General features: G+C 42.7%; 1 protein-coding gene across 6 annotated transcripts in view; it reads left to right on the top strand.

Moving 5' to 3' along the window:
* The window catches only part of APC (APC regulator of Wnt signaling pathway), a 208352-nt gene that overhangs the window by 17958 nt on the left and 163525 nt on the right, over window positions 1-26869 (top strand). For 5 of the 6 annotated variants that reach the window (XM_077462284.1, XM_077462285.1, XM_077462286.1 and 2 more), the window contains exons 2-3: window positions 21612-21779; window positions 22094-22224. The gene's annotated coding sequence lies outside the window, so the exon portion shown is untranslated. The remainder of the gene's footprint in view (window positions 1-21611; window positions 21780-22093; window positions 22225-26869) is intronic. The other variant, XM_077462282.1, reaches the window with a different exon arrangement.

Raw genomic sequence — 26869 nt, 5'->3', positions numbered from 1 at the left:
CACATATGAAAACGGTGTTCAGACCACACGTGAGGTATCGCTGCAAACATTGGCGCGAGAACAATAATTCTAGCACTAGACCTCCTCTAACTCAAAACATGTAACCAGTAAAAATGTTTAAAGCGTCGCCTATGGGGATTTTTAAATACCAAAGTTTTTTTTTTTTTTGGCGCCATTCCACGGGCGCGTGCAATTTTGAAGCGTGATATGTTGGGTATCTATTTACTCTGAGTATCTTCACCTTTCACATTATGCAAAAAAAGTGGCTATCTTTTACTGTTTTTTTTTTTTATTTTTTTTTTTTATTTTTTTTTTTTTAAAGCGGAGGGCCGTTTAAAAAAAAAAAAAAAAAAAAAAAAAAAAAAAAAGTCAGCAGCTGCAAACACTGCAGCTGCTGACTTAATCAGCCCACTTACCTGTCCAGGGCGCCCGTGATGTCGGCAGCCTGAGGCCGACCCGTCCCTCGGCTCTCGGGTCCCGGCGCCGCCATTCCTTGTAAGGGAAACAGGCAGTGGAGCCTTACGGCTTCACTGCCCGTTTCCTACTGCGCATGCGAGAGTCACGCAGCGCTTTGTGAATGGGACGCGCTGTGTTCTGGAACACACAGTTCCCAGAACACAGCGCGACCCATTACCCAGAAGACAGAAGATCTCCGCGGAGGAGGAAGAGGAAGATTAGGATTATGTGCCTAGCAACAGGCATTTCTGGTAAGTAAGTTATTTTTTTTTTTTTTTTTTGTAATTTTTAATATTTTTTTTTTTTTTTCAGAGTGGCCCTCCACTTTAAGCATGAAACTGTTGTTTTTTTTTTCTGTTTGAAAAATTGCTGCGCTAATACCGTGCAAGATAAAAAGTTGCAACAACCGCCATTGTATTCCCTAGGGTCTTTGCTAAAAATATATATATATATATATATATATATATATATATATATATATATATATATATATATATATATATATATATATATATATATATATATATATATATATATATATATGTGTGTGTGTTTGGGGGTTCTATGTAATTTTGTAGGAGAGAAATGTCAGAATTAGCCTGGGTGCGAAGTGGTTAAAAATGTTACAATGTTTGGGGGTTTTTCCGAAAATACATTTTCTAGAAAAAAAAATACTGATTTGTTACATGTAAACAAAAAAAGTGCCAGAAAAGGCCTGGAGGTCAAGTGGTTGTTTTTAGTTCCACTAAAAATAACGCCCAAAGTAAGCAAATAAGAGAAGTGCGTTGTTATGCTTTGCATACTCTGTGTTTCTCAACTTTTTTTTTTTTTTTTTTTTTTTTTTTCAATCAAGGCACCCTCTACAATTGTGGAAAATCTTGAAGCGCCCCATTCTAAAATATAAAAAAAATGATTCCAATAGCTATACACACTGCAGCAACATCCACACGTAGCACACCCAACTTTGGAGGTGATTTATTCTTCTAACGCAAATACGCTTTTGTTCACTGGTACTGACTAGTATTCCAATGTTGCTTTTCTCCCTCAATTTCTCTCAATCAGACAGCTAATGTGACCCCAGTGCTGATGGAGAGGGGCACGGAAGGATCAAACAAGGATGCTGTGGAGGCAAGACATCGCCCTTATTATACCCTTCCTGACCAGCCGCTGCAGTTGTACTACGGCAGGTTGGCTCCCCTGGGCAAAACAACTGTTCATTGGTTCCCCTCTTGACCACTAGGGACGCGCACCCGAGGTGCCACGCCCGAGCCAATGAAAGCCGGGCACCCATGATCGCTCGTGACAGAGTGAGAACTGGAGATCCTCTCGCTCTCGGGATTCATTTATCCTCTACTGGGGGGGCTTGGAGAACTGACAGTGATTAACCTTTCTGTAAAGACCACCAACTAAACTGGTCACAGCGTTAAAGCCTTTCTCATGGAGCAGATCTGCTGGACGGACTTCGACAGCTCAGCGGGGGATCACTCCATTGATCTCCGCTGAGCAGGCAGATTGGGTGGATGGCAAAGGTATCGCCATCCATCTGTTTTGAGTGGATCTTGTCGGATCGGGTGTCAGTGGACCCATCTCCACTTATATCTGCCTGCCCATAGAAGTCAATGGGTGGCACGCTCTGATCCAAGCGGGCCGATCGTGTGAAAGGGGGCCTCATACTGCAACATCAATAGATGTTTTCCTACAGGTCTGGTTTAGTCCATTTTGGTATCCTATGTATATTTTCCTGTGCTTTAGTTTGACAAGTGCAGAGGGGTTGGGAATCGAGGAGCAGACTGAATGAGGCATCTCTAACTTTATGATTTTTTGATAGCTGCCATAACCCCGATATTTTTCTCGACAGCAGTGGTCCTCTTTCACATAAGTGGTCTCAGTGGCGGAATTGCCGCTTGATTACTTTTAAGGGTGATGAGAGAGGTGCCCTCCCTCGTCCCAGGTGTCCCTGTCGCTTACCGGAGCCGTTGGAAGCGACGGAGACAATTGGGTCCTTTGGCCTGATGGGTAGGAAGTCAGGTGAGGGCATGATGGGCCCCCTTGCTACTCTATACCCTTGGAGGACTGGAGTGACGTCAAACGTCACTTCTGCCCAATGACCTTTTTTAAAGGGATAATTTTTACCCAAAAAGTTGTTTTTTTTTTTTTTTTTTTTTAATATATTTAAGTGTAAATGTGAGATCTGTCTCTTTGACCCCAGATCTCACATTAAAGAGATCCTGTTATGCTTTTTTTTCTGTTACAAGGGATGCTTGCATTCCTTGTAATAGGAATAAAAGTGATTAAAAAAAAAATATATATATATTTTTTTTTTTTTTTAAAGGACAGTGTTAAAATACATTTTTTTTTTTTTTTTTTAAAGTGCCCTGTCCCTCCATACTTGTGCGCAGAAGCGAATGCATACCTAACTGGCGCTCGTATATGTAAACGGTGTTCAAACACATGAGGTATTCCCATTCATTTAAAGCCAGATTCCACCCTAAAGTGGAACCTCCGCTGATCGGAACCACCCCCCCCTCCGGTGTCACAATTGACACCTTTCAGGGGGGAGGGGGGTGGAGATACCTGTCAAAGACAGGTATTTTCACCCACTTCCGGGCATAGACTCCCACGGGAGTCTACTCCATTTCCTGCCCTGCCGCGCTGTCTGCTGGGACACACACGGGTCCCAGTGACAGCGCGGAGATCTCCTATTGCGCGGCTCGCGCATGCGCAGTAGGGAACCGGGAAGTGAAGCCGGTTCGCTTTACTTCCTGATTCCCTCACCTCGAATGGCGGCGGCAGCAGCCGAGGCCCGAGTGATCGATCGGCCTCGTCTGCCGGCATCGCTGGAACCCGGGACAGGTGAGTGTCCATTTATTAAAAGTCAGCAGCTGTAGTATTTATAGCTGCTGGCTTTTAATATTTTTTTTTTTTTGGGCGGAATCCCTCTTTAAATTGCCCCTGTTCACATCTTAGCTTTCTGTTGCCTGAAGCTCAAAGTACATGAGCTTCTTTTTAGGCATATTACAGGCGTTTTACTGCTTTTTACATTGGTGGACCTCAAGACGCCTGTACAAAAACGCCTGAAAACAATACGCTCAGGTGTGAATACAGCCTTGGGGTCACATTTGTCTGCTGCAATGTCAAAGTCCCTCTAAAGATCGCAGCCATTACTAGTAAAAAAAATAAGTCTCTAAATCTTTGCCCTATTTTGTAGATAATACAGGAATACATCTGTCTTGAAGAGTTGTGCTTCTGCTGGTGGCTGCTAAAAAGATCCTGCAAGGACTGCTAAAACCTTGGGGCAAAGACCCATCCATGAACTATCCTCAGAGTTCTTTGCCATGAGGTGCCATGTTGAACTTCCAGTGACCAGTATGAGAGATGTTAAACAATATCACACTATGTTTGGGCATCTCTGCTTTTTTATATGAGAAAACTAGATTCCAACAAGAGAGACATCTAGTGGCCATAAGAAGCATTGTTGATTGGCAGTTTAAAGGCTTTTTTTGATCTTGGTGTTCGGTGAGTGCATCCCCAACAAAGAACGGATAGAATAAGCACCTTCTTTTCTGGACACTGATCAAAATTCTAATGAACTCACCTTTATATAAAAAATTTTTTAAGAGTCTAGGAGCCAGCTTAAAAAGTTAGGCGCCAGGTCCGTGACGGCGATCCGGACCTGTCCCTGGCCTGACATGGAGATGAGTGAGGGGAAGATAGCAGCGCCGTCGCCGCCCCCCCCCCCCCCCCCCCCCGTCTCCAAGTCATTGCCCATAGCTCTTAGAGGGACATTTTATTTATTTTTTTTCAATTGCATTTTAGTGTAAATATGAGATCCGAGGTCTCTCTGACCCCAGATCTTATATTAAAGAGGACCTGTCATGCTTTTTCTATTACAAGGGATTTTTACATTCCTTGTAATAAGAATAAAAGTGACACAACATTTTTTTTTAAAAGAACAGTGGAAAAAAAAAAGTTAAAATAAGCAGAAAAAATAATAATTTTTAAACGCGCCCTGTCCTGCCCGCATATAAAATCGGTGTTCGAACCACACATAGGAGGTAGCGCCGTGATCGGTAGAGCGAGAGCAATAATTCTAGCCCTAGACCTTCTCTGTAACTCAAAACGTGCAACCTGTAGAATTTTTTTAAACGTCGCCTATGGAGATTTTAAAGGGTAAAAGTTTGTCGCCATTCCATGAGCGGGTGCAATTTTGAAGCGTGACATGTTGGGTATCAATTTACTCGGCGTAACATTATCTTTCACAATATAAAAAATAATTGGGCTAACTTTACTGTTGTCTTATTTTTTTATTAACTAAATTTATTTTTCCCAACAAAAGTGCGCTTGTAAGTCCGCTGCACAAATACGGTGTGACAGACAGTATTGCAACAACCACCATTTTATTCTCTAGGGTGTTAGAATAAAAATTATATATAATGTTTAGGGGGTTCTAAATAAAGGGAAGAAGAGGCAGGTAATATAAAACAGGCAGAGGAAGCTTTATTAGCATTGCTGGTTTGTCATACCAACGGCGACCACAAGAGGGCGCCAGATTCCATAAGGAATCATAGGACCGCAGAAGGCCTCAAAGCCGCGGCCTAAATTTTCGGCCGCCGGCGGAACGGCCCGACGCGATCACACTGGGGGGGTCCACAGAGACAGGATACCCCCAGCTGTGCTGCCCCAGGCGCGAGGTCGCTATTTCTAGTCGCCAATGCGACCTGGCGCCCGGGTTTTGTCGAGCCCTGCGCTGCTATATATGAAAAAGTGGACTTTTAAAAGTTGCAATTTTTTGTATATTTTTTATATTACTATTTTGTAGATGCTGTAACTTTTGCGCAAACAAATCAACATTTATTGCGAAAAAGTGTGTATGTATATATTTACTAATTCATCAGTTTAGGCCAATAATTTATTCTGCTACAAAATTATCTATCGCTCTATCGCTATGTCCCTATACTGGTTGTAGAGCCCTGGTGCATGAAATAGAGCTCCAGGCTCAGAGTCTGGGGGCTGGATGGTGGACATTGCTGTACAGATGTTTAGGACAGTATACACCAAGGGATAAATGTTTGGATATATATAATATTTTTTTAAATGCAAAAAACGCAGAGGTGATCAAATACCACCAAAATATTTGTGGGGGGAGAAAAAAGGACATCAATTTTGTTTATGTACAGAGTTGCATGACCACGCAATTCAGCTAAAGTAACGCAGTGCTGTATCGAAAAAATGGCCTGGCCAGGAAGTGGGTAAATCTTCCGGGGATGAAGTGGTTAAACACCCATGTTCCTGCTTTCAGCCAATCATACACAGTGCAATTTTTTCCCAGTTGGTGTTAAATGATCTGATGGAATTTCTCTTCTATCAGAGCATTTGCTGTAAAAAAAAAAAAAATAAAAAAAAAAAATTTGAGAAAAAAAGTAGATGTGAGGGTAATAGTAAAAAAGGGATATAACTAATAATTTATGATGACTATATTTAGGAATTAATAGCATATCTATTGGAAATGTAGTCTATGGCAGTCTTGTTACTTGTATACTTAGTTTGTACATGCATGTTGTTTCAGAGAGAGCTTTTTGATGGTAGCTCAAGTGACAACCTGCTAATTAAATGGCCATACTGCATTGTTAGAACCTTGAGAACTGGACGGGGTTCATGAAACCTTCTTCCAAGTGAGTTACGAGTGCCAGTAAGTGAAAAGAAAGAAGTGAAGGGGGAAAAAGCCCCTTCTGTTCTCCATCAACTAATCAGCTTGTGCTATTTGTCATTTGCATGAAAAAGTATCGCTGTACATGAATGCGTTTTTTTTTTTTTTTCTTTAGAGCTAAATCGGCCTCTACCGGGTTATATTAAAGGATGAGATGTTAAAGGTTTTCACTTAGCTCTGAATAACAAACCAGCCTACAGTCCTATCCAAACTGGTGACCTGTTTTGGAACACAGAATTGGATCCTTTGCATATCATATCACCTCTTCTTTGTAGGGCCTGTGTCCACTTTTTTTGTATTCTCTATTTCTCTGAGGTCCATGCGTATGTGTCTCAGTTTTTTTTTTTTATTGCATACGTTTTATATTTTTTTAGCTATCTGTTGGTTGGCTTGAAGCCCAACTTTGGCAATGATCCACTTTAAACCATCCAGTGTTTCTCATAGCCCTTTTTATATGTTCCTTGTTATGAAGACCTTTCTGCCAGCTGTGCTTCTGACTTCCCACCACATCAGAGAGGTGTTTATGGCAGACCTCAATTCAAGTGTTTGGCTCTGCCCCTTCTTTGTATTTTCCCGGCCGCAGTGTCATCACAGGGTGTGCTTCATGAATGGCAAAGCACATAGGGGGCAGAGGCAGAATACTTCAACTGGTGTGTGTCATAGATATGTCTCTCTGATGTGGTGGGGCCCCCCAAAGTTCAGCAGTAGCTGTACCTTCTGAGGAGACCTAGTGGAGGGTTTTTGCTTCTCGGCTAGTTAAAGCACCTAAAGTATTTCATACTCCACGTGTATTTCTGCTGTACTATGGGGTTGTATGAGAAAGTATCCTGTTCTCTTTGTATTGCTTTCTTCATGTAAAATCCCTGGGGTTCCTGTCAGTCCCTCTGTTTTCTTAATTAAAAACCTGACCATGCTAAGCAGAACACACCATTATCAGTTATCTAGCTGTGCTGGGAACTCAGCCTGCTCTCCTCCAATGAGCAGACTTTTCCTGACCAACTACCCCCCCCTCCTAAGAGAGAGCTCTTTCTTACCATTGCTCCTTTTCATCACTTTAGCCTCCTCTATGTTCATCAGCATTAAACATTCTGTGAGTGCAGTTCCATCCTCCAGAATTTAGGGCACACGACACAGCAGTAACAAAAGTCAGAGGGTGCAGCCACAACACGTGGTGGGAAACAGACATGTGACATTCTGTAAATGTTGAATGTTAGAGTCTGGTGAAGGCTACCACATTGGAACAAAGTGAAGATGGGAGACCTTTGGCCACCAGAGAAGTGAGGCTGCCACTGCCAATAGAATTTTTTTTCAGCGACTGACGGGGGTCAAATTAAAGTAATCAGTCATAAGTCAGACATTTGGCAGAGGATTTATAACTTCTTGGAGCTGGCTCATTTTAAAAGGAACAATAACTTGCATCATCTTGTGTAAAAATCACATCTCTAGTTCCTTTTAATGGGCATGTCTTTCTGCTGTAAGATGTTAGGCTCAGATGTTTGATGTATGCTTGTCACCGGGGGATACTACACCACCTTATTCTTGCTGCAGAGGAACCACAAATTCATGCAAATAAGCATCTGATGAACAGGGTGAAGAAAGTAGGGCATGATGGAACAGCATGGTGCAGATTTCCCAGGTAGTCCTTATTTGCATTGCTTTGTTTTTAGGAACTATTATTTTCATGTAAATGTATTGTGTATTGCCCTCTATAAAGGGAATGTGAAGTGTTCTGCAAATGTTTTCTTAGTTGTTTTTTTTTTTTTTTTTTTTTGGCCCTTAAAGCAGAACTTTTTTTTTCCACGTCCTTGTTGCTGATCTACCTTCACTGACTCTGCCATCAATTTTCTTCTGAGCTCTGTAGTTCCTCTGTAGTAGCCTGCTGATGTGAAGAAAAACAGTTACTGCCCAATAATATCCTGTTTGCACGACCACTGGCTGCTATTCCTCCTGTATCCTGAGCCAGCGGTCTTGTCACCTCCCCCTTGTAATTCTCTAAAAGCAAGCAGGGCCTTCTATTTTTGTCTGTATATATCAAGTAATAGTGCGCTGCAATCAACTTTCTATGTTGAAGTGCATATAAAGTGCTTTAAATATATAATGTTCAGATGTAGAGTGCTTCGATATCAAATATTTAAATATAAAGTGCTTAGTGCTAAATCATACTGATACTATCATAGACAACCCCTTAAACACCAAACGATAATTATTGGTCAGAATACACCCACATAAATCATCACAAGCGGAGAACAATAAGTGAAGAAAATAAAATGGCTATGAATGTGCAAATGTCCCTTCATGCACAGTCACAGACAATGACCCACAGGAGAATTAAGAGCTAATTGCACAATCCATTCATTATAAGTCCAAGTCCATGGACGCACTTGTATATGGATCATAAATTAATCATGTAACTTTTCAGGCACTCATGTTCACTTCTCCCCTAAGATTCTCTTTTAGGCTGGGTTCACATTGCAGCAGTTACGAGAACCGGATGTGATTCGCACCACACTGCAGTGCAAATCGCATCTGATCTCTGTGCGATGCGAGTTCAGCCATACAGATAGTATGGCTGAATTCGCTCACACACAGCCCAAACTCGCACAGGACCCTTTTTTTGGTCCGCAGCAGAATCGTATCGCATGGGTGTTCACACCATGCGATCCGATTCCTGTCCGAGTTTGCAGATCGCACTGCGATATGCGAACTGATCTGGGGGTGTCATTAACGTTTCACTGACACTCCCAGCAGTTCTCATAGGGCAGTGTGAACTGCCGCCGCGATGTATGCGATGCGGGAACCCGCCACGGATTTGCGGCGTTCCCGCATTGCTGCAATGTGAACCTAGCCTAAAATCCAGAGTTCCTCCAATTTACATCCAGTTCATAAAAAAAACAAACAAAGACGGGCAATCATTGCGCAGTGGTCATTGTACATAAAACACCAGACATACGCCGATCCACTCACATGCACGTAAACCAAAAATAGAGCTTGTAACAATCAGCCGCTCTGAGTGATCCTCAGTGTCCGCTGTGTAGTAACGAGACACCTCGGATGATGTCACTGGCTCCTCCCGACGTGTTGCATCACATGCCACTTGACTCAACCCTTGATAAAGTCACGTGACGTGATGCAATGCGTCGGGAGGAGCCAGTGACATCATCCGTGGTGTCTCGTTACTACACAGCGGACGCTTTGTGAGGATCACTCAGAGCGGCTGATTGTTACAAGCGCTATTTTTGGTTACGTGCATGTGAGTGGATCGGCGTACGTCTGGTGTTTTATGTACAATGACCACTGCGCAATGATTGCCTGTCTTTGTTTATTTTATTTTATGAACTGAATGTAAATTGGAGGAAATCTGGAATTGAAAGAGTATCTTAGGGGAGAAGTGAACATGAGTGCCTGAAAAGTTTCATGATTAATTTATGATCAATATGCAAGTGCGTCCATGGACTTATATTTAATGAATGGATTGTGCCGTTAGCTCTTAATTCTCCTGTGGGTCATTGTCTGTGACTGTGCATGAAGGGACATTTGCACAGTCATAGCTATTATTTTATTTTCTTTGTTTTTTCACTTCTTGTTCTCTGCTTGTGGTGATTTATGTGGGTGTATTTTGACCAATAATTATCGATTGGTGCTTAAGGGGTTTTCTATTCTAGTAACAGTATGATTAGCACTAAGCACTTTATATTTAAATATTTGATATTGAAGCACTCTACATCCCAACATTATATATTTAAGCACATTATATGCACTTCAGCACCTCTATACTGCACTATATTGCACTTGATATAAATAGAAAGTTGATTGCAGCACACTATTACTTGATATATACATTTGAAGTTTTTGGGTGACTGAACACCACTACATAGTTGCAGCGTGATCATTTGTTTGTTTTTCTATTTTTTATATGTATACACAATTTTTGCATTGATATTCTCTAGCGTATCAGTGCTTGGATTCACATTTTTATATTTATTCTATTTTTGTCTGCTTACTGTATTGGGCGGAAGGATCTCACAGCCCCCGGTCTGTGCTGCCCATGGAGGTGGTTTCCTCTCCTCCCCACCAGCACCATCCCCAATCTGCCCGCCATCTCTCACTGCAGAGCCGGGGATCATTACTAGACATCAGCAAGATGACAGAGCAGAGATCTCGGGCTCCGACGGATCTTGTATCCGCAACACCGCTCCTTGTAATGTCCCGCCTCCTGGGCCGGCATTGGACCAGTGTGCTGCCAATCGCCATGCTGGCCCAGGAGGCGGGACATTACTGCGAGATCAGTGTTTCATATACAAGATTAATCGCAGCCCAAGATCTCCTCTCTGTCATCCGGCTGATGACTAGTAATGATCCCAGCTCTGCGTTTATGGGAAGCGAACGTATGGGCTCTGATGGGACCGCACGTATGGGCACAAACGAAGACCGCACTTGCTAAATCAGGTTAGGGAGTCTCCAAGTAAGACATTGAGGTGAGACAGCGAGCCCAAATCAGATAAAAAGGAAACTGCTGTTTATTCCATACACTGCAGTGGAAAGACGCAGCACAGTTCTCGGCAACGTAAGCGACTGAAAGTGTTTATGCCTTACAAACATTAAGTTTGACTATATATATATATATATATATATATATATATATATATATATATATATATTATGTATATGTGTGTGTGTGTGTGTATATATATATATATATATATATATATATATATATATATATATATATATATATATATATATATATATATATATATATATATGTATATGTGTGTGTGTGTGTGTGTGTGTGTGTGTGTGTGTGTGTGTGTGTGTGTGTGTGTGTGTGTATATATATATATATATATATATATATATATATATATATATATATATATATATAATGTGTGTGTGTGATCATATTGTTTAGTCCAATCAGCATTCATATCTTCTTAGTAGCAAGGGAACAGTTAAATGGGTGGTTACAACATGTGAGTGGCAAAAAAAAAAAAAATTTCAGCAGTATCCGGTCAGTTCAGATTGGTTTTGGTACGAAAGCCTACTTTGAGTGGCTTTCTGGGTTCCTTATCAGTAGTCTGTGTCCTTGCAAATCCAACAGTTTCGATCGATTTCCCAGGAATTGGGGGAAAAAAAACAAAAACGCCTAGGGAAAGTAAAACAAAAAAAATGCATTACCAATTCTTAAGGAAGTGATAGAGGTGTGTGTGTGTGTGTGTGTGTGTGTGTGTGTGTGTGTGTGTGTGTGTGTGTGTGTCAGACCCCTATAATTCTACTCGCACTTGTGGGCTCTGAGACCACGCTGATATTGACTTTTTTGTGTGATTTCTATAAATTGGAGGTTTCCACCATTATTGTGTTATTGATTAGTAAGTTAGCGCAGCCCTTTTTATTTTATTTTTTCCTCATGCCGTCATTTACTGATGTAAAGCAGAATGTCCCGGCTTTTTCTTTGGTGCGGTTGGGAATGTTCTCACATACACCATACAAGCACTGATTGCTGTTTGAAAGATCTCAAAGATGGAGGAATATTTCTAATACTGAATTACAGCAGAGTACAGCATATATAATAGTGGGCATGTGTCTACAGTTCAGTAACGATTACATAAAGCAAGCGTAATATGTTTATCTCCTGTTGTGGCTGGAGGGGAGAGAACAAACATGTCTTGCATTCACAAGGCTGTAACCTATCTATCCTGCTGTTACTGGGTAGTGTGGCTGGCTGCAGCATTAGGATCGTGATTTATGTTGAAGTGGGCTTGTTCACATTTAACATGTACAGGCCTAGTGTACTCTTCCCCCATTCACTGCAATTCTCAAAGCATGATGGGAAGTGTAGTTTGATTATAGTGTAGACTAGAGAGAGAGGAGAGGATATAATGTAATAACTGTTCTAACAGCTCCTCGGCAGAATACATTATGCATTTTTATTTTGTTTTAATTTTTTTAATTTACAAAGAGTACTTGTGTGTGGGGAGTGTACTAATGGGGGATTTTTGCCGATCCCGGAGTTCAGCTTTAAATAAGAAATGCTACATATTAAAATTTCATGATTACCACTTGCTAAACTATCTTACAACTTGGTTTAGTTTAGACACTTTAAGGATAGTTTTGCTTTTTTTCCTGTTTTTTAGCTCCAATTGGTAATGCAAACCAAAAGGGTTTTTTTTTTTTTTCCTGCCTCTAAGTGCTCATGCACACGGACGTTTTAAAAAACTGGCTGCAAAGCTAGCTCCGATGCCTGGAAAAATTGTTGTTAAAAACGTGATTTTTACTGCGTTTTGCATTGGCGTTTTTGCGCGTTTTTTAGCGTTAGCGTTAAGGAGCGTTTTTTAAGAAACACATCTCTTGGCTATAGCACTCAGAAAACAAAGAAAATATGTTGCGCGGTTTTACGCGTTTTTGCGCGTTTTCCCGCGATTCGCATTTTTACAGCTCTAGCTCCACGCCACGGAACGCACTGGTCCTGGGTTTTTTTTACAGCTTAAAAACGCCTATGCCATTTGCAGCTCAAAAACGCCTAGGTGGGCATGAAGCCATAGACTAACATGGACAGCCGTTTTTAAGCTGCAAAAAAAGCTCAAAAAAGTGGCTGTAAAAACGTCCGTGTGCATGAGGCCTAAATGTTGAGTTTAAAATATGCCTGTGATCGTCCCAATGTGCATGGACACATAGGATAACATTAAGCTGCTTCTACAGGCAGAACACAAAACTCCTGTAGTAGTTTTTTAAGCCAGTATGCATGGAGCTTTAGGGAAATTCGTCCCCTCTATCCTGTTTAATATTATCATTGAAAGTTAAAAAAATCCCAAATTTTGGGTTGTCCCCAGAAAAGTAATAGAGTGGAAATCTTTCAATGGGGTCACTAATTCTAGTGATTTGGGGGTCCCCAAGAAATCCCCTTAATTTGCAGGGATTTCCTCTAGCATGAAAACTGATGGGAGAAAAACACACAGATTTCAAAACTGACTTCTGTCTGCAGTGCACCATGGTGTGATGAAAGAGGTCTAGAAGTAAACAACTGGGAAAAATGAAGTGCTTGAAAAACAATAACTTCTTAAATGGCTTCCCAAAACATAGAAAAAGTATAAGGCCCCTTTCACACGGATGGCTGTTCTGCCGCAGTTAAAAGCATATCATTTGTTCTGTGAAATTCAAGACTCCAGGCACTGCGATTAGCTGCATTTTTACAGTGTGATTGCATACAGTTGCGTTTTTTAGCTGCGGTAGTAATTCCCATAGCAACCCTTTTTTTTTATTTATTTTTTCTTGGGTCCCTTGAATCTACCCATGATGCATTTCGGTCCTCTGCATTTCAAACCGTCTATTTCTGTATTTTTTCTTTTATAAACGCAGTGTGTGAATGGGGCCATAGGAAATCGGTGTGCTTTTAGCTGCGGTAGAAAACTATAAAATCCACAGCTAAAAGCATAATTCTATCCGCCTGTGTGAAAGGGGCCTAACTGTTACTAGTGCATTGCTCTGGACTGATGAAATTTAATCGCTACTGCAGTGCAAATAGCTAGACAGTGGACAGGACACACTGACAATACACTTTCTTCAATACTCCCAGTTAAGTAGAACAATATTTATTATAGTGCAAAAAGCATAACATTTCAGCATGTGCACCTGTTAAATAGGTTCTGTTTTCTTTTTTTTTCTCCATAAATTGCTGCCACATCGCTGAAAACTCACTTGGTACAGATGGAGGAGCAGAGAGGTATCTTCTAGCATGAGAGGCAAGTCTTTTTGTAGTGCGACTCATTTTCTTTCCACTACTGAAGAGGATCACCACTTCTGTCAATTACTGGTTCCTTCAAATGGAGATGAAGTTCATCATCCAAGCTGTTGATGCACATTCAGAAGAATTTTCTGCATGAGGCCCTAATGACACACTGAACATGACATCAATTTGACCATGATGAAGATTCTCTTCTGCCCATTGTCTCTTTTTTGCAGTATCCTGCTCTTCCAGATTAGTAACATGCTCTTCCAAACTTGACCTTTCTGCAGGAACCTCCAGCAGCTCGTGTTCTTCTGTTGGCAATTGTTTTACCTTGGCCAATGCATCATCAGAAGAGAAAGCGTGATTCTTGTATCGAGGATCCAAAATACATGCCGGCACAACGTTTTTTTTTCTCTTCATGCTTCTCAAAGCGTTTGGTGAGGCTATCTCTCATGACCTGCCTGAATGTTTTAATGGCACATGTGTTGGGTCCTTCGTTCTCTTGAAGAAGCATCTTCAGCACTCTCACACATGGGATGACAGATGAGTCATAATGACTAATCTCTAGTGTCACTTCCTCTATGGGGAGGAGGGTCTCAATGACATTGGCTACTATGTCCCATAGATCAGCAGTAGGACAACAATATCCTCCATGTTCACCTGAATAGATGCTCAGAGCTCGCGTCTGTTCCAGCATTCTTTGCAGCATGTGAAGTGTTGAATTCCATTGTGTTGGAACAGCCTGAAATTTGGCTGTTTTTGGGTAGGCCAAGGTCTACCTGAATGCACCTCAGTCTCTGCTAGGCAAGGACTGAATGGTGAAAATGGCCTGCGCACCTCTTCAGCATGCCAATTATATTTATCAAAGCTCTCTGGCTTGACAGGCCATCATTTACCACAAGTTGCAGGGTGTGTGCCATGCAAATGAGGTCTGACACTTCAGAAAGCCTCATTCCTTTCACCATGTTTGTGCCCCTGTCACAAAGCACAAGCATGCCTAGAGACATTTCTCTAATGTACTCCCCAGTGTGGGATCCTTGCATCCCCTTTTGTATTCAACACCACTTGCCTTTTTGTTCATCTGCTGTCAATGGAGTAGCATGTAAGACTCATTAGTGACTGTTGGTCCTGACCAACAGTCAGTTGTTAATGAGTGAGTTGCCAGCATTCTCAGGTTGCAGTATAGCCTTTACTTTCTCGGCTACCTTTTGGTGAATCTTTCCCAGCATTTCGGTTTGCTAATACTTTTCACTCTTCACAGTGGGGTACCCTTTGTTCAGCTATGGACATCAACCGCTGCAATCCAGAGTCAGGTGCCGTTGTAAATGCCTGGTTATCCATAACCATCTCTTTGATTGCTTTGTCCAGCTTTTGGGATCTTCCATCTGACTTTAGCCACTTGGTTTTTTTCTGAAACATATATTTTATTGTTTTGGTGGGATTGTGGTTTTTCACTTTGTGATTCAGCTTGTTTTCTCTGTGCTTCGTTATATAATTCAACATGATGAACTCTTAGATGGGCCCAAAGATTTGATGTATTTTTGTTTTTTGCAATTGTTGATCCCATGCTCATGTTGCTTGTTTGTACGTGTTTCACACTGCTGCTTTTCCTGGAGATGGTTGAGACGAGAAATAGTCCCAAACCACACTTTTTTACTTTTTCTCTCTGCATCCATCTGCATTAGAATTTTGAAAGAGTAAGGTTAAAAATGGCTGGCACTCTGCTGCGGTCGGGTGGGTGGCTGGCTGGTACCCTGCTGTGGGTGGGCTTGCTGGCGGACTGGTACCCTACTGTGGGTGGGATTGCTGGCCTGGCTGGTCCCTTGCTGTGGGTGGCGGCTGGCTGGCACCTTGCGGTGGCTGGACTGGCTGGCTGGCACCTTGCTGTGGGTGGCTAGGTGGGAGGCTGCTGGCTGGCCAGCCTCAATGGCCTGGCACCTTCCTGTGGGTGTGTGGCTGGCTGCTGGTGTGTCCATCCGAGTGTCAAGACAAGGGAGACCTGTCAGACTCAGAATGTTAGGCCCAGTGCGCAGAGGCTTAATGACGTTGTGTGCGTGTCTTGCATGCCCCTGAGTGCTGGGTCTGCAGGCTTCTGGGCCCCAAAAAGATGCCAGCAGAGACCAATATCTGTAATATCGGTTTAGTTTGTGACCGATACCGATGTTTTGAAAAAATGCTGATATCCGCCTTAGCGATAATCCTAGTATAACTTTTTTGTAAGAAAAAAAGCTAAAGTTTATTAACACTTTAAGTAGAGACGTGCTCCTTTCCTGTTTGCAACATGTATGGAGCCATTTGCCATGGTGGGACAAATTCCAATCACTCTGGTGACTAGGATGTTCTGTCTTGGGCTAGCCAATGGGTAGCCGACTAATGCAATAGTGGGGTGGACAGTCCAGCTAATATCAGACTGGCCCATGTCCCACAAACCTCCTGCAGATTGATAGAAATCCATGAACATTGAGTTCTTCATCCAAACTTCTTGCATGCTCCACCTGCATCCCAATTAGCTGATATGCAGCTCTGTATAGTAGCCAATTGGCCTCTAACCTAAGTTTGTTCAATTTAAGCTTTGACATAAAAACCTGGAAGCCGCTTGGTTTCTATGCAGAGCTGCACCAGATTTTGGGATTTCCAGTTTTAGAAAATCCCACAGTGCCATAAAAAGAAGACTCCAATGAGGGGATATGATCAAAACGGCAGCTGTGCATGACATGTAGTTGGCTTCGATCTTCTTTTCAAAGTTTAACATGCGGAAGATATAACTATTTGCCATGCACAGTTCCAGATTCTTTTTGCTCCATTTTGGTACATTCCAACCAATGTGTATACTGCTTGTATTGTGAAGGAGAGGAGGTTGGGTGGCCGGGGGCAGGGGAGTGCAGAATACGGACAAAGATATGTCTGAAAATGTATCTGGCTTGGTGATGAGGAAGACAGCAGTGGGGGTAGTAGAAATGTAACTGGCCTGAGGGCAGAAATGTCACTGGTGTGTGGGCATGTCAGTAGTGGGAGAGGAAATCCTAAGCATACAGAAAAGACCCAGGTAAAGACTACCCTGGAAAAAGTAGCTACTATGTCAACAAAGGGTCCAGAGGAAGCTACGCTACCTCTTAGCGAAACGCGTTTGTCACTAAAGTCATGTGACGCCATCCAACCATGCTCTGCTCCAACAGAGACAAGAAACGGCAGGTTAAACGGGCCATAACTGGATCCGAACAGCGGCCGATGCAGATTATCTCGCTGTAACAGCTCCTGGTGACTCCTGGCACTCCTCGACCTAGACTGCCATGGACTGCTGTTGATGCCCAACAGTGGCTCAGTATCAATACGGCAGTGATCACCAAACATCTGAATATTGCAGGATGCATTAATGTACAAACTTTTATCTTCCAATGCTATCTACAGGAACAACTGAGTTCAGTCATCCTTGTCTCTGGTTGCCTGGAATATGTTAGGTTAACTGTTGGACTCCCTGCCTGCATACCACAGCGGCTCTTTGAGTATACATTCCCACTCTGTAACCAGCCTTGATTATTGCCTGATCGGCCACAGTAGGCTATGTATACTCTGCTAATGAACACAGGGGACACCATATACCTAGGTCTCATTACATTGTTGAAGAATACTCGGTCTAAGCATTGGGAGGCATTTTATGAGAAAACTGGGTTCTCCAACATCTGGCCTATCATGGACAGTATATTTCCCTAATGTGATCCATACACCAACAGCAAATCTACCTTGAATTATGCAAATATGAGTTCCTATAAGCATAGCAGGATATATTTCCTTCTATTAACTCATATTCATCAGGCCCAAATATAGATCCAGTGTTACCCTAACTACGCATAAGGACATTTCTGCCATTACTTAAGTCCAGAACTATCCAAATATCTTTACCAAGTTGGCAATATTGGCCAGGCCGACGTATGAATCCAGTCCCTTGGGGGCCATACACATTGTTGGTTGTCTATAATACTCATAGGAATTTTCTTTTTACATTTTTTTTTTTTCAAGCAAATTATCACCAGACAATCTTCATGTGTATGGTATTTGGAATCCAGACATTTGTTATTGTTTTTATGAATGTTTGTTTGTGTGTGTCCTTTTTGTCATCTCATTTTCCACCACTGCTGTGGCTTTTAATACTGATTTTGCACCGGTGAAGTTGTCATAAAATTATTCAGACCTTGTGTGTTTTTAGCTTTGCTCTTTTTGAATAAATATATTTTTGTACCTAATAACTAGTCCCGAATATGACCCTTTGTTGCCATAGTAGCTGCTCTTTCCTGGGTAGTCTTTTTACCTGGGCCTTTTCTGTATCCTTAGATTGGTTGGCTATGGTGACAACACCCAACTGTGGTGAGTGTTATAAGGGTGACTATAGTTAATTCCCTTAATGTGGATGTACTTTAATGGGACCCATTTCTGTTGTGTTTATGCGGAGAGAAAATCTAGCTCAAGTAGGAGGAGGAAAGTAGTGGTAACAAATGTGGCTGAAGTGGGAGAGACTCTGTAGTGGAGAGGGTACATTAGCACAGAGAAGCTGCAACAGTAAATGGCATTCCATGAAATGTATAGAGCGAAGGGGTCCCCACAGTCTGACATCGAAAACCCCTAGATCACTGTGGATATTTGTACCTAAAACTATTGCCAAAGAACATTATATTTTCCCGAGAGTTTGCTTTGAAAATAGAAGGAAAAGACTGGCCCCATATACTGTAGTAGAGCTGCACGATTAATCGTTTAAAAAAACGCAATCTCGATTCACCCCCTCTGATCTCTCCCGCTGAGAGTAGGCGATTCTTTCATATAAACAAGTGTAGAGATTATCTGCTCACTCAGCTGTCAATAGAAAGCATCCTGGGCAGTCTGCCAAGTGTAGAATTTGAAACATTGTAACTAAACTTACTTCTTAGATGAAAGGGAAAGAACTTCTTGTAAACAAATCTGGGCAGCCTGCCAAGTTTTCAGCCAAATGCAGGAAGTTTAACCACTTAAAGTCTAAATCTTTTTCTGACACTTCTTAAAGAGGAGGGCCGGTTTAAAAAAAAAAACACTGTGTAGCTGCTGACTTAATAAACACACTTACCTGTCCAGGGTGCCCGTGATATCGGCCACCCGAGGCTAAAAGATCTCTGCGGAGGAGGAAGAGGCAGATTAGGATGATGTGCCTAGCAACAGGCATTTCTGGTAAGTAAAAAAAAAAAAATCATTTTTATTTTATTTTTTTCATTTTTAATGTATTTTTTATTTTTATTTTTCAGGGTGGCTCTCCACTTTAAGTTAAAATCAATATTTTTTGCTAGAAATTTACTTGGAACCCCCAAACATAATAAATTGGGCCATTTCTGCCTCTCGAATAAGTTCCCACCGACACCATTGATCTTTTTAGCTGTCTGTAAGGAGGTAATTCTTCCCAATGACCACAAGTGTAGGGACCATTCTTCTCACTGACCATCACACTAATGTATCATGAGTTATAGATTTCTATTTTTTAGCAAGGGTTCCCCAAGACTCAAGCTATTTCAAGGGTTCCTTTGTGTTGAAAAAGGTTGAGAAAGGCTGCTGTAGGTGTTAGTTTTAGAGCTGCCATTGTGCAGCATTTTATATACATGTAACTGTTCATTTGTGTCTTCCCTCTCAAGCATGGAGAGAGGGGGTTGCGCTTAAGCCTTCAGGCCATGTCAACACACAACATTGTCATTCTGTCAAGGCAATTTTCAGCATTTTTGACTTCGAGAAGCTTAACTTTACCCAGACAGGGCTGTATTGCTCATATATTACACAGTATTGTGGAACTTCTTAACTTGGAAACAGGAAATCAAAAAACTGCACCATGTCAGGTCATATAAATGCAGTTTCTTTGTTATGGCAATGTTTACTGTTTTATGTAGCCTTTGGTTCTTCACTACCGGTTTTGCTGATTATAAGGAACTTGCTGCGATATAAATTCAGTTTCCAATACTTTCGTTGATGTATATATTTTAGAATTATTTGAGAATTTTTTTATTTTTTTTTTAATTCATTTTAATATAGGCTACTTTCAAATTGTATGCCATCTAATCCTTGTTTTTGCTTATCCTCTGTGCTGTATTTTTACACATGCATCAAAATTCGAATTGCCTTCATTTTCTAAGAGGGATCTGTGACTTTTGAGTACACAAACAAACACAAAAAATAAAGACCACTGCAAAGTGTTGTGGATGAAGATGGAACAGCAGAGGATAACGTTTAGTGATATGTCAAAAAAATGATCATACATTTGTAGGCATAAACGGTGTCAAGGGCGTGGTGGTGAAATAGTCTGATTTCAGAGGCAGCATGCGTGTTCCTTTCAGTGATTCTAACAGGCAGGACAGCCAACCCACCTACTTCTCCCTGTACCTACAGTAGCTACTGTAGGTACAGGGAAAGCATTCTCTTGAAGTTAAAGCTCAACTCCAATCACAAAAAAATATATACAGTGGCACTTGGACTCATGGGATATGTAGTCCTAAGGAGGGGGCTTCAGGGGACATTCTATGCTGATCTTTCATTACGTGCTCGTAGAGCTGCACGATTCTGGCTAAAATGAGAATCACAATTTTTTCTTAGAATAAAGATCATGATTCTTGTGGCGTAACATCTTTCACATTATACAAAAAAAATTGGGCTAACTGTTTGTTTGTTTTTTTGTTTTTTCATTTTATTCATTAGTTTAGTTTTTTTCCAAAAATATTGCGTTTAAAAGACCGCTGCACAAATACATTGACATAAAATATTGCAACAACCGTCATTTTATTCTCTAGGGTCTCTGCTACAAAAAAATATAATATTTTGGGTTTTAAGTAATTTTCTAGCAAAAAATACTGATTTTAACTTCTAAGAAACAAGTGTTAGAAAAGGGTTTAGTCTTTAGAGAGGAGGTCCAGCCTCCACGAAAAATTAAGTCAGCAGCTACAAATACTGCAGCTGCTGACTTTTAGTATATGGACATTTACCTGTCCAGGGAGCCCGCGATGTCAGCACCCCAGCCGATCTTCGCCACCATTTCCGGTAAGGGAACCAGGCAGTGAATACTTTCGGCTTCACAGCTGGTTCCCTACTGCGGGTGCGCTAGGTGCACTGCTGTTTCTAATTGGTCCGGCGGAGGAAGGAGAAGAGGGACGAATTTTAGAGAGGCCCTGTCTCCTGGAAGTGGGGAACGGTACCTGTCCATTGCACGCCCCCCCCCCCCCCCCCGGTGCCAAATGTGGCACCAGAGCGGGGAGTTGGATAAGCGGAAATTTCAGTTTTGAGTGGAACTCCGCTTTAAGTGGTTAAACTGCCCTCATCTAGAAACAGAAGTTCATTCCTTTGGTCTCAATACTGTGGCTCGGGGGCCAGATGCGGCCCTTTGCACGCCTTTACTATTCACTCACTGATGCAGGACACTATTCTGCTAACTGACGTCAACATTGGGGCACTATTCCTCCCAGTAATACTAACTATGGGGCATTCTTCCACCTTATACCAAATGTGGTGATGTTTACTGTCGCTGATGCCAGGAGAATTTCCATTCCTACAGGCCACAGTCTGGCCCCCCCCTAAAGTCTGGAAGACAATAAATTGGCCCCTTGTTTAGAAAGTTTGGAGACCCTTGATCTAAAAGGATGAAATGTTACAATGTTTCTCTTTGTCTCGCATGAGCAATGTTGTGTTTAAAACTTTTTTTGTATTTTTTTTTATTTATTTTTTGGACAGTTGGCTTGAGCAGAGAACTCCTCTGCACTGAATCGAGGAAATGCTATGTTAAGATCACGAGGGGGTTGAATCGCGATCTCAATTCTTTGACGAATAATCGTGCAGCTCTACGTGCTTCTCAACTGGATGTTCGGGGAAGCAGCAGAGACCAAGCCAGAGGCTACTCTAGTAAGCACAACTGACTGAAGTCTTTCTGCATTTTTCTTAAAGTTTCCTCTTGTCCTATTGTTTTAACAGTTTCCCCGTTTGATGGACACAATGGAATCAAAATGATTTAAAAAAAAAAAAAAAAAAAAAAAGCTCATTTTAAAATCGAATTAAAGCTTTTTGATAGAAACTTTTAGCTAGACATTTTCTGTTTTAGTAATAATTTTGAATAAAAATTATTTTATTGGTGTGTTTGTGTGTGTATAATGCAATTTTATAGCTTTTTATTTTTTGTATATTTTATAATAGTTTTATTTTCCGTTTTTTTGTAACAGGACTATGGAGTGATGCCTGTCCCCTCCAGGTATCTGAAGCTGCCGGTAGGAAGTGCGGTGCCCGGAGCACATGCAGTGTGATGAATATCCCGTTCAGAAATTGTGGAGTGACCGAAGAAGGGAGTCTTCCAGTGAGTACAGTTTTCTGCACTGTAAGAACTGAATATGTGCACCCTGCCCTCTGCATCAGAAATGATCATAGAGCAGCATGCCTTACAAGTTGCAAAGCGGTCTTCGCTGCACGGTCTGCCAGGTAATGGCACAGTCTTCTCTTTCTCTGTGCTCAAGTGTTCGCATACAACCTGACTCTATATGCTGGGCTTGGGACAGGAAACAGCCATGGAGAATAATGGAGGACTCTGCTTTCAACTTTACACAAGTGCCAAATGGATTTCTGTTCCCTGCCTTGAGCATGGTGCATGTCCTGTATGGCTTGTAATATGAGAACTGAGTAAGTGTGATACACAAAATTCCATAAACGTACATTTCAATTGTCTGAAGGTGCTAGCAGCAGATAATCACAAGTCTCAGAATTCCAGTCTTGTCACACAACTGTCACACACCTGCGGTGGTACAAGTCTCACAATTTACATAGCACCTTGGCCAAAAAGTAGCTGCATCTGATTGGGTGCTGTAAAAATATGATAGCCACAGCAGGAGAGTAGTTGGTATTTACTCTGTAGTGTGGATGGAGGAATCTGTTAACTTATCTTGAAAAGCAGTATTTTGCCTGCAATTATTTGTTATATGTTGTATCAGTTTTAAACTATTTTCGCTTGGAGCAAACCATTGCATAGAGGGCTTATGTACTTAAAGGATAAGTTCACGTTTACAGAAAATATGTAAGGTGAACTTACACTGGACTCCCTCTGCATACAACAGCCAGACTGCCCCCTCGGTCCTGCTATAATAGTCACGCAATCACTCCCTATGGTGCATTCGGTCACCGGTTCGAGGATTTGAAATCCCCGCAGCTTAATCTCCTAAACGTACCTCGTTAAGTATAGGACGCATTCTATTTGGACCAATCGGAATCAACCTAGCCCATCCTGTCAGCGCTGGAGAAGAGGAGAGAAAGCCAGAGGGATTTCAAATCCCTGGACCGCTATAGCAGTGATTGGGTGATCGCGTGACCCAGGTACAGTGGAATCGAGGAGGGGTCCATTGTAAGTTCACCTTACAGATTTTCTATAAAGGTGAACTTACACTTTAAGGTTGCTCGTACACTACAGCGTTTCAGGAACACATGCAAATTGCGTTCGTGTTTTTACACATTGTTATGCTACATGCATAGGTAGCCCATTAATTTCAGTTGGCTGCTTTTAACGTCACAGGTTCAGCAACAAAGTAGCCCAAGCACCTTTTTGAGCTTTGTGCTGTTTTTGTCAAGCAACAAAAGTATATGTATTTTCCCCTGTTTGGGGTACGATTAACAATGAATGGCAACGTGGCATGCGTTTGTGTTTTTCAGGCATTTACAAAAACGCATTTACAAAGTGCTCTAGTGTGAATGCAGCTTAAAGCGTTTTGTTACCCTAAAAAATAAAAATAAATGGATCCTGTTCCCTTAAAGTGGTTGTAAACTTAGTTACACCACTTGTACCTACAGGTAAGCCTATAATAAGGCTTACCTGTAGGTACTGTAAATATCTCCTAAACCTGCACAGTTTAGGAGATATTTATCATATACGCTTGCGCACTGAAGAAACGGCTCGCCTGTGCCGTTTTCTTCAGCAGCCGTACCATGACCACTGGCTAAGGCCATTCACAGCGCTGGAGCCCACAAACCCAGTAATGACTCCGGGGGACGTGTTGCCGGTGTGCGGGGCCACCGCAACAGCTTCGATCTAAGGAAAGTATTTCATAATGAGCTAGTATGCGATGCATACTAGCTCATTATGCCTTTGTCTTGCAGGTGTTTTGTTTTTCGGGTTTACAACCACTTTAAAGCATGTGTACAACAGCACAGTGAGCCAATGAGGAGCAAGCGGGGGGCCGAGCCACGACTGTGTGTCTTATGGATGCATAAAGCAGGGTTCGGGCGCAAGCACACACCAGTGCCCCCATAGTAAGCGGCTTACTATAGGGGCACTGGTCATGGGGTAGGAGCCAGGAGCGCCGGCAGGGGACCCAAGAAGTAGAGGATTGAGGCTGCCTTGTGAAAAACCATTACGCAGAGCAGGTAATGATGTTTTTTTTTTTTTTTTTTAAAACAAAAACAAACCTTTAATACCACTTTAAAGTGGTTTTTAAGTTCACTTTTTTCGTTACATGTTACACCTATATTTAGGGTGTAACATGTTACAAACAGACCGCACCTGCACCTCCAACATCCCCACTGTGACAGCTAGCGGGGTTCTTCTCCCTCTCTGCTAGCTGTCGCAATTTTTTTTTAAATCGTAGCCGAGCAGGGCTTTGCACACCTGGCTGTGTCACTGATTGACAGGGCTCTGTGCATGGAAAACTACAAGGTCCGGCAGTAGTCAGTTTTAAATAAACTACTCGGGGCTGTAGATTGCCGTGGTGGTTCATTCATGCTTCCTGTCAGATTGTATCTGCTTACCCATATGGGATGTATGGGCAAGCCTATACACTAGCAGATCTGCAGGAGACCTGCATTACACCAGTGATTTGCCGATCGCTGGTGTAATGCTTTACAGGCTCCAAAAAAAAATTGCACAATTCTTTCGTTCACTGACTGACACAGCTCCATTCTTGACCATAGGGTTGTTACACCCCCTTCAGGAGAGGACTAGGCAGAACATGTTGCACATGTACAAAACAGAACTTTCTTGTTCTGCCCAGGGGGCAGTCCCTTCAGTAACAACCCCCCAGTCTGCTTCCTGCAGCTTCAGTTTTTTTTTCTGCCTAGTGAAGGAGATGGACCTAGGAACCATGCGGGATCGTCTGTCCTGGGATTTTTTTTGCAGAAGTTTGCCTTTTGCGCAAGATTTGAGATCCTGTGATCTGCTATCAACAGCCGGCTGGGTGACGGGCTGGATACTCTTATCCTTGTAGTCTCCCCAGCCTGGCCTTCGAGCGTGCGCAGACCATAGCTATGCACTGGGTCGGCCATGACATGCCCCTCAGGCTCCAGGGGTGGCCAGTGACCGCAACGCTCTGGAGCACACATATGACTGGGCTACTGATGTCTGAGTCGCAGTGTGCCGTGGCCAGCAGCCACCCTGTGCTCTTCGGGAGTGGGTCTGTGATGGAATGTCCCCAGCTCGTCTGGATGGTAAGCTCTCCCTGCCTCAGCGGGCTTGGGAGGTCAATTCAGGGGTCCCTCTCCTAACTCTCTTCTCTCCCTAACCCCCCCCCGGGGGGATGCGGTATGTGTGCCTATAGCCAGGTGTCCCTGGGGGGGGGGGTGTCCCTGGGTGTCTGCACATGCTGATTGCCGCCTTTTTTTTCTTTTTTTAATATTTTTTTTTTTTCACTGTCCTTCTCTGTGTACAGTTTGTTGGGCATGTTTGGTGTGACTCAGTGGGAAGCATGGTCAAAAACCATTTTACTGTAGTTTGGCGGCCATTTTCCCTGTGATTATGTCCTTTTTATACTGGTCGCCTGGCAGCCATTTTGTTGTAGCCCAGCACGGTTTTTATGCTCAGCGCTGGTCCCTGAGGCTCAGAACAGCGTGTTTTTTTTTTTTTTTTCATTCAGAACACTTGGGAGCTGACAGGCACTAGTAGCTCTGACACAGACTCGGGCCCCCGCTGAGGCTGGTGGCCCCTGCTCTGTCGTTTCAGATGACGCTGACCAGGACTGATCGGACAGTGAAGATGAGTCCCCGTCCGGGTCTGCGCGTGACAAAGCGCTAGTTGGAGCACTTATCACAGCTGTGCGTGATACCCTGAAGATTCGGGATACAGCATATCCCTCTGCTGAGGTAGCGGTCCCTTTTGGGTCCCGTAAGCCAGCCCGTACACCTAAGGTGTTTCCGTATCTGACTTATTTAGATAAGTTCATATACAAGGAATGGGGAAGATCGAAACTGACCTTTTCGGTCCCGAAAAGTATGGCGGTGCGTTACCCCTTTGAGGAGGGCCTTCTTAAAAAATGATCGGCTCCTCCGGTCGTGGACCCCCCAGTATCCAGGTTAAATTAAGTAACCACGATCCCAGTAGAGGGGACTCCTGCGTTTAAGGACCCCACGGACAGGAAGGCCGAGGCAGTTTCCCGTTCCTTGTTTACGGTTGTGGGGTCAGCAATGCGACCAGTACTGGCCTCTGCACTTGTGTCACACACTTACTGAGTGGGCAAAACTTTTGCGAATTGGGGGAGCAACAGGCATCTCCTGTCTGCGTGGAACTATCAGACCAGTTAGTGCAGGGATATGCAATTGGCGGACCTCCAGCTGTTGCAGAACTACAAGTCCCATGAGGTATAGCAAGACTCCAACAGCCACAAGCATGACACCCAGAGGCAGAGACATGATGGGACTTGTAGTTTTGCGACAGCTGGAGGTCTGCTAATTGCATATCCCTGAGTTAGTACAAGGCCTTAAGTACGTTTGTGACGCGCGACCCTGTATACCCTTCCTCTGTTATTCAGAGCTTCAGTGTCAGCAGTGGTGTTGAGGCACCTGAACTGGCTAAAATGCTTGTCCATGGACCAGGCATCTAAAAAAGTTCTGACGGGTCTACCCTTCCTTGGTGAGTGGCTCTTTGAAGCCACGTTGGATGCCATTATTAAGAATGCCACAGGTGGTAAGAGTACCTTGCTCCCACAGACCAGGAATACTAAGGAGCCACGCCGTAGGCAAGGGCCCTCATT

This window comes from Lithobates pipiens, unplaced genomic scaffold (genome assembly GCF_037356315.1).
Source record: "Lithobates pipiens isolate NorthernLeopardFrog02 unplaced genomic scaffold, aLitPip1_a1.2 Scaffold_3, whole genome shotgun sequence".
In the NCBI taxonomy this organism is placed as follows: Eukaryota; Metazoa; Chordata; class Amphibia; order Anura; family Ranidae; genus Lithobates; species Lithobates pipiens.
This window is presented reverse-complemented; position numbering and strand designations above follow the sequence as displayed.